Raw genomic sequence first — 13,707 nt, 5'->3', positions numbered from 1 at the left:
TTTAACTGTTAAATGCCCAAACCAGAATCTTCCAGGACCACGGTAGATGTATACTTTAGTTATGTTCCTATTTCTGGTTCTTCTCATGTATATTTGTAGTGAAAAATAAATAACTTATTTATTAAATATTCCTCTTTCTTACAAGCATGTTTTAACTTGTTGTGATGCTAGAGCTGTAGAGGCATGAGGTTTCCTGAGATGTCACTTGGTTTCCTAGATGAATTTTCTATATTTGTAGCTGGAAGAATGTCTCAGATCTGCTAACATACAGTAGAAATAAAAATGAAGCAATTTGTCCTGTCATTAAATGCAAGTGTTAATCCATGCATGTTACTGGTCAGCTACCCRGGACTCAGGGGAAGCTTTGTCTAAGTAAGCTTTCAGGATCACCATTTCAGTGTTACCAAGATGAGTCTAAAATACCAGTGCTGTGTTAGATGAATCTAAAATGCAGTGACTCTCACGCTGGATTTCTGTTGAGCTGACTTGAAGGGTTTTTTGCTGCAGACTTTTGCTGAGAACAGCATTATGCTGCTAAAGGGATGGCATGCATTTTGACCTTTCTAGTTACATGAGTGGGAGTCAGCCTTCCAAAATCAATCTAGGAAGCTTGCAAAACAAGTGGAACTGCCTCTAGTAAAATCCATTTTGGAAGAAATCCAGCAAGTAAAGCTGAATTCAAACAGTGTTGAAGTGTAATGTGAATCTAGAATCCCTTTGTATCCTCAGTATCATGTAACTTCAGTCTCTGTAAGGACACTAACATGAGAGTTGGTCAGCATGTTTTTTTTTTCTCTGAGATGACTAAACTTAGCAGGATTTGGCAAGGAGTTTTACTTTACAGGTCAATAGAGTGACCTGAATCTTGGTGGCAAATCAGGCTGATTACTAGCAAATTCTAAGATGCTACAGAATTCAGCACTTGATAGTGAGGTTACATCCTCAGAATCTAATATGAATAATAATTTAATTTCAATTTCTACCTTTCTACTATGTCATTACTGGCTCATGTAGCCAAGCAGAGTGTTCCCATCCATACTGAGATTAAGGATGCATTCATTTGTTTTGTTTATGCTGAGACCCACCCTGAGGTTTTGTTCAAATTTGCAAAGACCCTATGTCAATTCTCTAGCTAAGAGTTGTTCTCTTTTTTAAAAATATTAATATATACTTCATTTGGTCAGCACCCAAAATTAAAACATTACCACAAGAAAGACAAATGTGGAGTTCAAAGGCAAAGAGACCAAAATATATCAAGAGCCAGATTACATGGGAATTTAAATGTGGTCAGTTTATGTCTTTGAGAACAAGTTTAAACAACCTACTGAATTAAATGTGTGCATACTTTCTACAGATATCAGTAGAGAAACTGTCCTTTGCTTTGATCTTTCATAAGTTAGCATAGATTTCCTTTAAAGYTGTACTAACTTACACGATACTTATTACATTTTGAAAATATGTATGTTTCATCATTGTGTTGTGTAGAATTCATCTTAAAATTTAAGGGCTTATCTGAATCTCAGCATATTTAGTAATTTACTTATTAAAAATAGCAAATAACATCATAAATAAAGTAGTATGTTTTGGGTGAGAATCTGTCCTCTGATATAATTCCTCTATCCTCAGCTGATGGAGGAGTGAGACCAGTATTTCAAGTTCAAACTAGAATCAATGGGATTGATTTTGCCTTCCTTTGAATTGCTGTGATCTATGAATATTTTCCCAATATTATACTCCAAAATCATTTAAACATTTTTAAAAGCATTGCTTATGGACAATTACCCATTTGCAGACCAGAAGAGAATTTAACACATCTTTCCCTAATGTAAACACCTCAGATTTTGAAATAACCTGAAGACGATCTCTAGAATGTTGCATCCCTTTTTAAATGACCATTATTATGGAAGTATTTAAAGCATGCTTTAAATGTTTTGAATTATTTAAATAATTTATCTTCTTGTTAGGTAGAATTTGTTGTTCAGTCAGTAGATTGTTTTCCAGTTAGCTTAATCCTGTTCTAAAGGCGATTTGCATGTAGGAGAAGAAATGGACCAGCTGTCATTTTGTCTGCCCTTAAGCCTGCTTCACTAGTGTGAGTGCAGTATCCAACATGTTATATGTTGTCAGATCAGTAAATCCAAACAGCTGTGCTTGCAGTCTGCAGGATTCTTGGAATAAGATTTTCAGAACTTGCTTGCCAGAAATGTATCCAGAGGAAACTATTTACCTCCTCTGCAAGATTAAGCAACAAAAAGTATTTTGGAACAAATATGTGTTAATTATATGTTCTGTAATTGGCAGTTGTATATTTTTCTTTGGTAGAACTGATACTCTGAGTTATGCAGAAAATGTTTGTTGTATCACATGGTCTGTTGTGCAGATCATATTCTTTTGGCTTCACCTCTTCATTCGTTCACTGCCATTTTGTGCTGGATTCCTAGTGCAGGAGTCAGGTTGCCTAACGAGAATCCAAAGCAAATGGTGAAGGAATCGCGTTATGAAGTCGTACAAAGAGGTGGGTGGGAATTTGTGAGAATGGAACATCCTGAATAAAAAGCAAAGAACGTTCACAGCTGAAAGTGCAGATTCTGTTGTCCATTTTAGAGCATAGTCCGAATACTGGTATGGAGATACCCTGCCATGTCAGAACTGCAACAGCTGTCCCTGGCATAGTCTGCAACCAAAATCATCCTCAATTCTACACTTATTTGTCAGACTGATTTCCTTCAAAACAAATCAGTAATTTAAGCTAATGCATATACAAGGAATTATAATTTGTTATAGGAGTAAACAGCTGCTTCTCGGAACAATTATTGGTTAAAGGTAAAAGGCCAAAAGCTCTCACACTTTAAAAAATGTGTTTGAAAAAGTGAGTTTGAAGTGAATGGAGTTGATCAGATTGTTACTATCTAAAAATATAGCCTACGTTTTCTTGTAAGAGTGGTTACGGAGTTTGTGGCTCACTGTTTTGTACATCATAATTAATTTGATTATTTTGCTTGTTAATGAACTGCCTTCTGTAGCCATGTTTGGAACAGAAAAGGGGCTTCTTACACTTGGTATTAAAGTGGATTTTGTATTCTTACAATGAGAAAATATATTACCACTATGTATTTCTCTGCATATGGCCTTGAATCTCTGATGGCAAAGAAATGGAGGGGAGATAAACTTTATGGAAAGTCCCTTAATATAAATGTCTACCACAGCCTCCTGTAAATTAAACCTGGGATCCAGGATGCCTCAGCTTATTGAGAAGTGTTCTCTTCCATAGCCAGAAACAAGATTTTGCATTTTAAAGAGGAAAAATAGTAAACAAGAAATTAAAACTTGAAAATCTAAAAAATGTCATTTATTCCAGATGAAAGGCATTTGAATAGATATCTAAAATCTTTGGGTACTTGCTCACCAAAGTGACTTTTTGAAGAGATTTACTCATTGACTGTATGTTATTTCACAGCATTCCCAAAAGAAATGAGGTTCGGTTGTCTCACTCAAAGGCTAATTTAATATCTTCAAAGCTGAAGGCCGTTTTCACCATTAGTCTACGAAGTATTTTCAATTGGTTCAATCAACTGTGCTTTAGAGTTGCACAATAAGCAGCAAAAAGCTTTCATCTAGGATATGTGTCCACCTAAAGAACTCTTCTGGGATTCAGCCTGGTGCTACTTTTGTTGGCTAATTAAACATAAGACAGACAAGACTTTTCTCTTAGTGGTGGAAAACTCAGCCCTCAGTAAATGCAAAGCCTTAAGCTGAGGGAATGGATGATAATCAGAAGCAGCACTCATCACATTAAATATGACTTTATGTATCTGTCAGGTCACATTCTGAGGTAAACTGGAAGGTGTTTCATGAAAAATATCTGTGTCAGATCTAAAATATGCAGAGAAAAAGAGCTTTAAAGGAGTGAGGAAAACCTAGAGACAAAAGAAATTAAAAACCATCTATGGAATGTAAATAATTATTGGCAACTAGTAAATATATTAGGTTATCTTAATGAACACCTATACAGATTTAAATATTACATCCACTGATGTGTAAATTTTACACATGTTACATTTTTCTAACCAATTCAAAAATATTTTCAGGCTGGTAGATTGAAGGTGTCCCATCTCTGTCACTGTGGCTGGCAGACTACTTGTATGTAGCATGTTCTGTAGGAGACTTTGTCAATCATCCCCTTGCTCATGTTCTTTTTGTTGCTCCTTCCTCTGAAGCTTTCTAGCCTTCATTTCTTTGGTCACTGAATCTTTAATCTAACAGCTGTTTTAGGATRCGAGATTGCCTGGCCCTTTTCATGTGGTAAAAATTGAAGTTTTTTCTCTTACGTTTTACTCAGAATCTGGAGTTTATTAGCCTGTATGCTTAAAGGTACATGATACATTGAAAAAAATTGTGCTACTTGTCCCTCCATTAAATTATACAGTATTATGAATTATAAAAGATTTTAAATATTTTTTTAGAATCTTACAGGAAGTTCATGACAAATACTCCACTAGCTCTTGGGAGAGATTAAAATTTTGCCCTAAAGGCAAATTCTGGAGAAGACAGACTTGAAAATTTTTATTGTCTATCAAGCAGGTCTTTTAACACAATGAATTTCTTGGGTTTTCTCACTAAAGCAAAAACAAAATCTGAGTGTCGTCTTTTGTACGGTTTTACGAAGCCAAATTCTACCTCCTTTTCTTGCTTGAGTGTATATATATGCACTGAATCTCTGGGAGGAAAAGCTTTGAAATATTATATTCCTGTTAGTGCAACTCCCTTCCTGTTTCTATTCATAACGGTGAATACGGTACATCTTAAAGTCAAACTGAAGAAAGAGCTGTTGGCCATTGCCTTCAGCTGTTTTTAAAACATTATCTTCATATTTTATACTAAATTCCTCTGTCAGATATCTCTCACTATTATAGAAAAATTCTTGGAATGTTTTTTTTTTAACGCAGCACGGGCTCTACTGTCAGGTTGTATGCACAATATATGTGCGTAAATGTGCAATATATGACTGCAGTCAATCTATAAGCTACTGTGCTAAATAGGAATCATCTTACCCCTGTTTTCTAAAATTATGTGGTAGACTATGTCAAAGTCTATTGATTATTTTTTAATCAGTTAAAGTTGTAGCCTACTGTATGTTGCCAGACATTTGTCAATTCTTGGTCTTACATGTTTTGGAAGTGTTTTGTAGAACTCTGAATGTGGGAATTTTTCTAAATAAAATTTAACATACTGTATTCCGTCACTCATTTAAGTAATTCAATGAAATCTGTAACTCGGTGAGTTATAAAATTAATTACTCTGGTGATATTAATTGTGAGATTTTTAATAGAATATGTTTGGGTGTGTGGATGAGATAAGGTTGTTGCTGTGTAGTGTAAACTGAAATAAGTAAAACCACAGTTTGCAATACTCAGGATCACAGCCTTAAACATGTTGTGGAATGTGTTGATTGCAACTGAGCATTTCCCAACTGCTGCAGATACACATTTCTAAGAATAGTGTGGAGTTTTAAATCCTACCCAGCCAACTGTGTGGGGAATTTTTAGCAGGGCTCTGAGAAGCAAGCTTTAGTTGTTGTGCAGTTTAATTATGTTTCATTAACTGAAACTAAACACCCTATGACCAGGGCCAAATGCTGGGGAATAAAACAGAACCTACACAGGTACTGTGCTCCCCACAGTAATAGTGTAAACTGGAAAATGTACTCATCTGATTCTTACTTTTAGATGCTCTCAGAGATCACAAGGATAACAAGAAATGGTGGTGGTTGGGTCCTGCAGACAGAATAGCAAAGAACAACTAAGGCCTTGGAGAACTACTTTTGTGGGTGTTTAGTATGAAGTGTAGTTTATCTGAGCATGACTGCTGCTACTGGTAGCCTTGAACATATAGATAATTGGAGTTGGAAGGCAGATCTGAAACAGGTGCTCCTTAGGAGAAGACCTTTCTACTTCTGCAGCTAGGGCATGCAGAAGAAGGGACAAGATTTGCAGTGGTGCTGCAGGGAAGGCACACCTTGTTGAAGCTGTTCAGCAAGTTCCCCTAATTACTGATCTCTCCTTAGCAGGCTGAAAAAGGGAATCTGTGCAGGTGACATCAGCTGATTCCCCCTCTGGAGGCATCGGCAGGGCATTCACAACCGGCCAGGGCCTGTCCCAAGCCCCCAGAGGAGCTCAGGTGCTCTGCAAGGTGTGATGCACCTTACCCAAGCGCTCATAGCAGAGCAAAGAGGAATTACTGCTTTCTCCACCCACACTTCCAGCTACGTTTTCTAGCTACTTTCCTTCCTGTAACAACTCTGTGAACTAATTTAATTTGCTAATCTGTCAGGAAAGAAATCCAAAAATCCCCCCAAACCCAACTCTGTGAATGTCTTTTGCTTTGTTACTGAGGGCTAAGAGGAATACGAGCATCAGGGTGGAGGGAGTAGGGTTCTGCCTGGGAGATGTGCAGAGAAGAGAAGGAAGGAGAAGATTTTACTCTTTTGGCAGTAGTATGCTGTTAGATGAACTCAGCTGTCTTGCAGGCCTTAGGCTTACCTTMCCTAGGCATTCCAGGGACTATGAGAGACCTTACACTGACATATGTAAGCATGTATGCTTAGCTATTTATCTGAAACTTGAAACTGCTACGAAAATATGATGACTTCAGACTCTGGCAATCCTTCCTGTGCTTTCAGATACTCAGTATCCTGCCCTGTGGGTGGGCAAAAAATATCCCACATACAATTTGTTTTGCGTAAGCCTTTCCAAGTAGTAATGGAAAAAATACGTGATGTGATTATGCAAAACTTTATTGTCTGCAAAGCTGATAAGATTATTTATGGCATGTAACACCTGTTGCAAATTTAGGCCTATTTTGTTCAGTGAAGAAGACATTTTTTCCTGAGGGGTTTGTTAGTTGGAAGTAGTGGTTAAATAGGTTGATAAAAACTCTCAACTTGACAGTCGTTTGCACTGTTAACTTCAGCTATTCCCTGCTTGCTTCTAGTGTTGGATGGGTCATTTGGATAACACAGAGATTCTGACTGAATGGCTGAAGCTCACCAGGAGGAATACTGAATGCTGCACCACTAATAGTTCAAGTCATCCAGATACTTGTGAGACTATGTCATCATCTTAGAATTTTCAATAGATTCACTTCTCTTCTGTTTCCCCCAGCACTATATATTAACTTAAATTATTGACTCAGAGAAGTAATGATTAAATAGGAGCAAAGAATACTTGGTCTAATATGGGTTCCTTTAATTTCTTTGTAAGATTTATTTTGGTTGTCAGGATTTCAGACCTGTTTCACAGCTGTATTTTCTTACTGGAAAGGTATTCTTTTCCTCTTAGTTTTCATTTGAATCTGAGGTGGATCCTTTGAAGTGAGTGATACTATGTTGCTTGCTTGGTAGTGAAATTACATGGGGAAATCTGAATGAATATAATGACTGTGTGCTGCACCCTGCTTCTCCCTCTCCCTCAGTCCTGCACATACATTCCCACAGGTAATTTAGCTGTCAGCTCACTGAATCAACTCCCTAAACTGACAGATAAATAATCAAGCAAAAAAGTGGATATTGCTAAACTAGTGAGTCAAATCGTTGCTGAGAAAAGTCTAATGAGTAGCAAGGTGTGGTAAGGAAGAGGGTGGAGGGTGGAACTGTCTGACTACTGGAAAATACGAAGGAGGGGGAAGAACAGAGGAAGGGGAAGAAGAATAGGGAGAAAATGAGCTGTTGGTAAACTGTTGGTAAGCTGTTAGGTAAGCTTAGCTGTTTTATGTAAATTCACCTTTAAAGAAGGACACTGTATTTAACAGAGTGTGGGAAGCCTTTGTTTTTTGAAGGCTGAATAGGTTTTTCAAACACCAAAGGTTAATATATTATTGTAATCCATGAATAATTCAAAGAGTAATCTGGCTGCAGGTTGTATGAAAGGAYATTTTGGGGAATGTTAGAGCTCTTTGCTTGTCATATCTTCTCAGCTGTGAACAAATTCTTTACTCAGTGGTGTCAGGAAAGAGAGGCTAGTCTGCAGCTCATGGCACTGCCTAATTAGATGTGATTTCTGAAGAGTGTCTTTGCAAATTTTCTTTTTAGCCTAGCAAGCAGGAAATGAGAGCTCTTGTTGGATAGGAGATCCCTTAAGGTCTTTGTATAGATTTCTCACTGACTAAATGGACCTAGAGGGCGGATAGCCCACAAAGCCTGGAGTTGGATACCATTTTAATGGTCTTTTGGTTTTAGCAAAGCATTTTTAATYGTGAAAATATCCTGTAGGTGAAATATCTTTTTAAGATGGGTTTTGGTGCATAGTGTGAATCTGGAAACGGGGCTTGCAGGTATTTTCTCCTTTCACAGGATGTTATAATAGCTTGCCATAACGATGATCAGATACATTGTCAGACATTATAGTCAGTGTCAATGCGGTTAGGAGATTTCAGGAAGTCAGTTCTTGGGGTTTGCATTAGAAACTTAATCCTCATTTCTTTCTTGTGATCATGACTGGATTGGACACAATTAGCTTTTGTGTTYAAGGGAAAAGTCAGGAGCACTCCAGAAGTAACTGCTATAATCCTTTAATTTAGCTGGGTCATTCTCTTAGGTGTTTTGGCCAATGCAGCTCAAGGTTGTAATCAAAAGTTGTCATTATGTAGTGGCTGCTCAATGCTTAGATAGCAAGTTTTATATTCTCAGTTTCCAGTGGACTGGCAGCAATGGTACCCAGACTTGTAACCTCTGGAGAAAAAATAAGGAATGAGCAACACACAAACAAATCTGTCTCCTCACTGAAGGAACACCGCTGGTTAGTGTTAGTATCAACTTAGTATCTTTTCTCATAGTCTACGTTTCAAGCATCAGCAGAGAGTTACTAGTGCATTTATATGTGTATCTTTTGTGCTGAGATTTAAGAATGTCCTTTACATAAATACACTTTCTTCTATTATATGAAGTATATATTCATGTAGGTTCATTTTAATGCTTGATTCTCTTAGGAGACAGCAGCTTGTACTGATGTTGCTTAGAATTTGTAAGATAAATCACAATAACTGTTACACTGATATATTGTTGAGTTGTTTAATGCAGTAGCTCAGAAATTGAAGAGCTGAAGTTAGATATATCAAGCAACTTTAACAACATCAATTTAGACCTCCAGCTAGCAGAGGAACACGCTTTTGGGGACCTAATGATCAACCTGAAGGAAATGATGGCTTAAACACACCTGAGGGACCTTATCTCTTATTAGTCCCAAGAAGTGTCCTCCACCAAGGTCATATTACTGTAGACTGATTCTTTTTCCAGTGAGAGTATATGGAATTTATTTCATAGTTGATGCAGTTTCATTTGGTATGTGTTGATCACATCTAGAGAACTTTATGCCTATTAATCATACAGATCATCTTACATTTTCCACACAGTTCCACACACATTGTATAATTCTTTAAATATCTCAAAGTATTGATAAGCCATGGTTTCAGGTCCCTGTTCTGAATATTGATAGTAGCAAAGTAGACTGAAGAGAATAAAAATGAATTAGCATTTTTTTAAGAATTCCCCCCATGCAAATGGAACAGCTTCTGCAATTAAAGGATATCTCAAGGGATATACACCTTTTGACAGAGGCAGCAAATGTCTTCATAATCATCAAGATTCAGAGAGCTGCAGAAACCAGTTCCCTTTACTAGGAGAGCTAATCACTGACTATCTGAAACTAGGTTAAAATACCGTTTTAAGATGCATGCTTGAAATCTTAAGTGCAGTATAGATCAAATGAGAAGCAATTTCTACACGTTTTTGCCAAAACTCGTAGAAGTTTAGCTGCATTCAGATAATGATGGGGGGAGCTATCTGGAAAACCAAGTGAAAGTGTATGCTGGGGGATTTTCAAAGCTGAATGGGGTGCCCTAACTTGTGTGAATGTCCCATGCTTGMCCTAACTGGGATGACCCAGACTGAGCTGACACTGCCAGTTGTGTGCTGGCATATGCAAATCAGCAGTTAGAATTGGCGATGCCTGCACTGGAATGGGCCTGTTTGCTGCCTAGGGGGTTAAAAACAGGTTCTCTTCCAAACCCTAATTCTGTTGACTGCAGCTTTTTGTCTTAATTGCCTTATTATTCTGACAGCTCCAGCTGGTTGGTACTTTCTCTGAACTGACACATCTGTTTCTGAAAAACCTTCTATGAGTGTCAGCCTCTTTCACTTCCTCCTCCCGCTTCTAGACATTAGCCTAATCCTGAGTCTTTCTCCTATCTGTTGTTAATCCTATAAACCCTGAGTAAATCTGTCCACCTCTGTCTGCATTTGGTGAGGAAGGTCCTATTCTCCAGGGTAACAGCTCTCAGTGTGCTCAGTCTGCATGGACAGGCTGCTGTCAAAACTGACCACAGCTTGAATCCCCTAGTTTAATTATCCCTGAACTAAGTAATTATGAAGTCCTCAGAGCAGCTTTAAGCACTTGTAGGACATTTAAAAATCTTTTGTAAGCATCTTTCCCATAGATTGTGTTCTCAATAGTGGCTGTGTACTACCTCTGCTGTAGAGCTTCCTTTGAGTGGGTGAAATTAAACACCAGTTTTGAAAAAAAATGAATAATAAGACAATAACAGTATGAATGAAGCTACTGGGATTTTCTTGTTATGCAGAGCTTTTAAAAAGAAATGCAACTCAACAAAACTTCTTGGCTCTTAATTTTTCTCATTTCTCTTCTAGCAAGTTTTTTTAAATTCTCTAGTTAATCTTTTTTTTAAGTGTGATTCACTTGTGATTTCCTAATTCCTGTAGGTAAAAGCTATCAGTAGTATAGCGTGTCAAAAACTTTTGGTATGGGAGATGAATATATGGGGACTTTTTCTGCCACAAATCCTTCAATGCAAATCAGCACTTTCAGATCCACTTTCTGTTTGGTTGTTTTTTTAAACATGTATTTCTGTTTATCTACTGGTAACTCTAATCCCTGGATACCCTCAGCTTCAGACATGAAAGTGGGATAAGAATTATTTTAATTCTTTGGTTTGCACAGCTTTGGTTATTCAATTATTTTATCATTTAATCATCCAAAATAATTAGATCTTTTGCGTAATAAAAAGATTTACAACAATTCTTAAAAAAGCAACCATCACTTTCCATGTGTATGAGAGGTGATAAATAAATAGTTTGAGATCTATGTCATGCATTCTCTTGTATATGTGGACTGTATTAGTAGTCTGCCTGGGTTAATCTCATCACTTTAGAAGTTTGCAGAGAATCTCTGATGGCATCTGCCTCCAATCTGCTTAATTAAAAAACAATTAGATTTATCTAATCAGGCTTTTGGGTTTTTTTGCTTTCAAATTCTGATTTGCAAGATCCATTGACAATAATGCATTGCACTGGAATAGCTGAAGATTCTCCTTTGTAGTCCTACATATAGAAGATTCTTTGTCAAAGTAGTATTTTGTGTTTTTCCTGTGACAGTGACTATATGGGGGAACATTTTTGCTGTGGCTTTATGTACAATTCAAAAATAACAAACAGCTGTATAAATATTCTTCAGTTCTAAGAAAATGAATTCTAATGTTTCCTTTAAGTCTCACAGTACAAAAGGAATAATATAAATGACAGTATTAGTTTATGATTATTATAATTCAAAACTAGTTTTGCTTAGAGCTAATGTAATACTATAGTATTAACACTGGTTGAGATTTTTAAGTGCCATTATGCAGTAGGAAGACTATGCAACTTAAATCAAATTATAAGAAGAGATCTTTTGTACTCCGTAGCTTGTTAATCTACGGCACATGTTTTTAAATATAGGAACTGAGAGAATGCAACTGAATCTAAAAATGTCTGATTCAGTTGGCAATAGCTTCTTGTTAGGTATCTCAGTCAGACTGTGTCTTGCTTTAGGATTAATATATTGACAGGGAAAATAATCATCAGTGCAAATTCTTCTTTGGTTGCATTAAATAAGAATAAAAAATGCCAGCAACTTACAACTATCTTCATTGTCCTAGAAAAACCCTTTGCAAGAGGAACTTGTGATATAGAAGCAGGAAATAAATTACAGCATTTTGTAAAAGACTTGAGTGAAAAGTGAAATTAATTTTTCTTTTTTTTTTTACCTGACACCATAAGGGTTCAGAATAAGTATTCAGAGTTCTACAGTAAGTGAAAAATGATTAGTACTCCACAGTCAGGAAGCAGCTCATACATCTAGTACTACATATTAGGGTTTGACAGACTTTCTAATGACTTCTGACTTGTTACTTTCCAACTGAACTCCTGTGGTATTCAAAGACAGTAATAGCCTCTTTCACAGAACCTAAAGTGCTGGATGTGGTTTCCATCCTTTCCAGTTGTCATTTTCTCTTGAATGGAGAGGAATCATTTTCTCTTAGCCATTCTTTAGTATTGCAGTCTTGAACAATAGTGATTTAATCTGTAGCATATGCTATAGTTTAAAATTCTGGAGAGAAATGTGCACTAGTGTTAAAAGAGATAGATAGGATGATCTAGATAATTTTTGGCTTGTCAATCTAACATCATCAGTTCCAGTCGAAGTATTGGCTAGGCTGATACAGGACCTAATAATGCGTTAAAGTGATATAATGTGCACCAATAAAAGGAAAATAAATTCTGTCTCTCTGATTTGATGTTTCTGTTTGGAAGGTAATAGAGTTAATATATTCATTGATATGTTCTTTAAGAACCAAAATTACATATAGTCAACACAAGAACACAGATTGTGAGAGGTAAGAAATAAAGACAGTTTCCCTGCATGACCTGACATAAGGTGATCTGCATCACTAGCTGACTGGGTGTTGATAAACAACGTTCATTTCAGTACTGCTACATACAGGGTTATACTCTTATGAAAAAAGTCAAAAAATGCAAGAACACTGTAAGACGATTTCCACTGCCAAGGAAATTCATGGTGCTGAGGAGATCTTGAGAGTCATGCTGGACAATCAGCTGAATACTAGCTTTGATAGCAACCCTGTAGCTAGAATGGCTAATGTGATCTTAGCAAAAATCAGTAGGATTCCTGAGTAGGTCTAAACAGACTTATACTTCTCTGTATTTTGGAATGAGTGCAACTCTTGTTGGAAATAGTTTGTCCAATTTTGGTGGCTGTTTGAAAAAATGTTAAAATCTGAGCTGAATGTTATAGGAAAAAATGATAGAAAGATTTAATGTTTAGAAGCCATATTTTACAGAAGGAGTTTGATTTATTTAACTAATTAAATAGTTGAAAGTTAAGTGGTTCCTTGGGGGGCGGTTCATAAGTAAAAGAAATTTGACAATAAAAGGCTTCTTACTTCAGCTAAGTGATAATCAAAGTCAGTGACTGGATGTTGAAAGTTGAAATTACTTCAATCTGGAATAGAGGCAGAGTTTTCATGAAGATGTTAAGTTGCTAATGCAGCAAGGTCCAAGTGCAGTCTCCATGGCTGCAGACTTATAAAAGCAAATTTCTTTGGCTTTATAATCCTTGGACAATAATTTCTGGGGAGTGGCTAAGACAAAATAGTGAAAGTCACGGCAAAACCTTAAAAATTTCATAGCACACTCTGGAAAATGGAAAGATAATACAAAAATAGTTTAGTCAAGGATCCAGCAAGCTTGTTAGGATTATTTGGTCATTTCTTACTGAAATAAGGATATTGCAGATCCCTGACATGGAGCTGCCAGTACTCATCCCCAGCTATTTTGCCATCTCTCTCTCTCTCTCTCTCTCT

At 36.7% G+C, this 13,707-nt stretch overlaps 1 protein-coding gene across 16 annotated transcripts in view; it reads left to right on the top strand.

Annotated features, from left to right (window-relative positions):
• Window positions 1-13,707, top strand: part of FRRS1 (ferric chelate reductase 1) — a 166,383-nt gene that overhangs the window by 56,642 nt on the left and 96,034 nt on the right. The window lies entirely within an intron of this gene.

This window comes from Rhea americana, unplaced genomic scaffold, assembly GCF_003343005.1.
Source record: "Rhea americana isolate MKP2758 unplaced genomic scaffold, rheAme1 scaffold_2, whole genome shotgun sequence".
NCBI classification, from domain to species: Eukaryota; Metazoa; Chordata; class Aves; order Rheiformes; family Rheidae; genus Rhea; species Rhea americana.
Note: the sequence above shows the minus strand (reverse complement) of the source record. Positions and strands in the feature narration are given on the sequence as shown.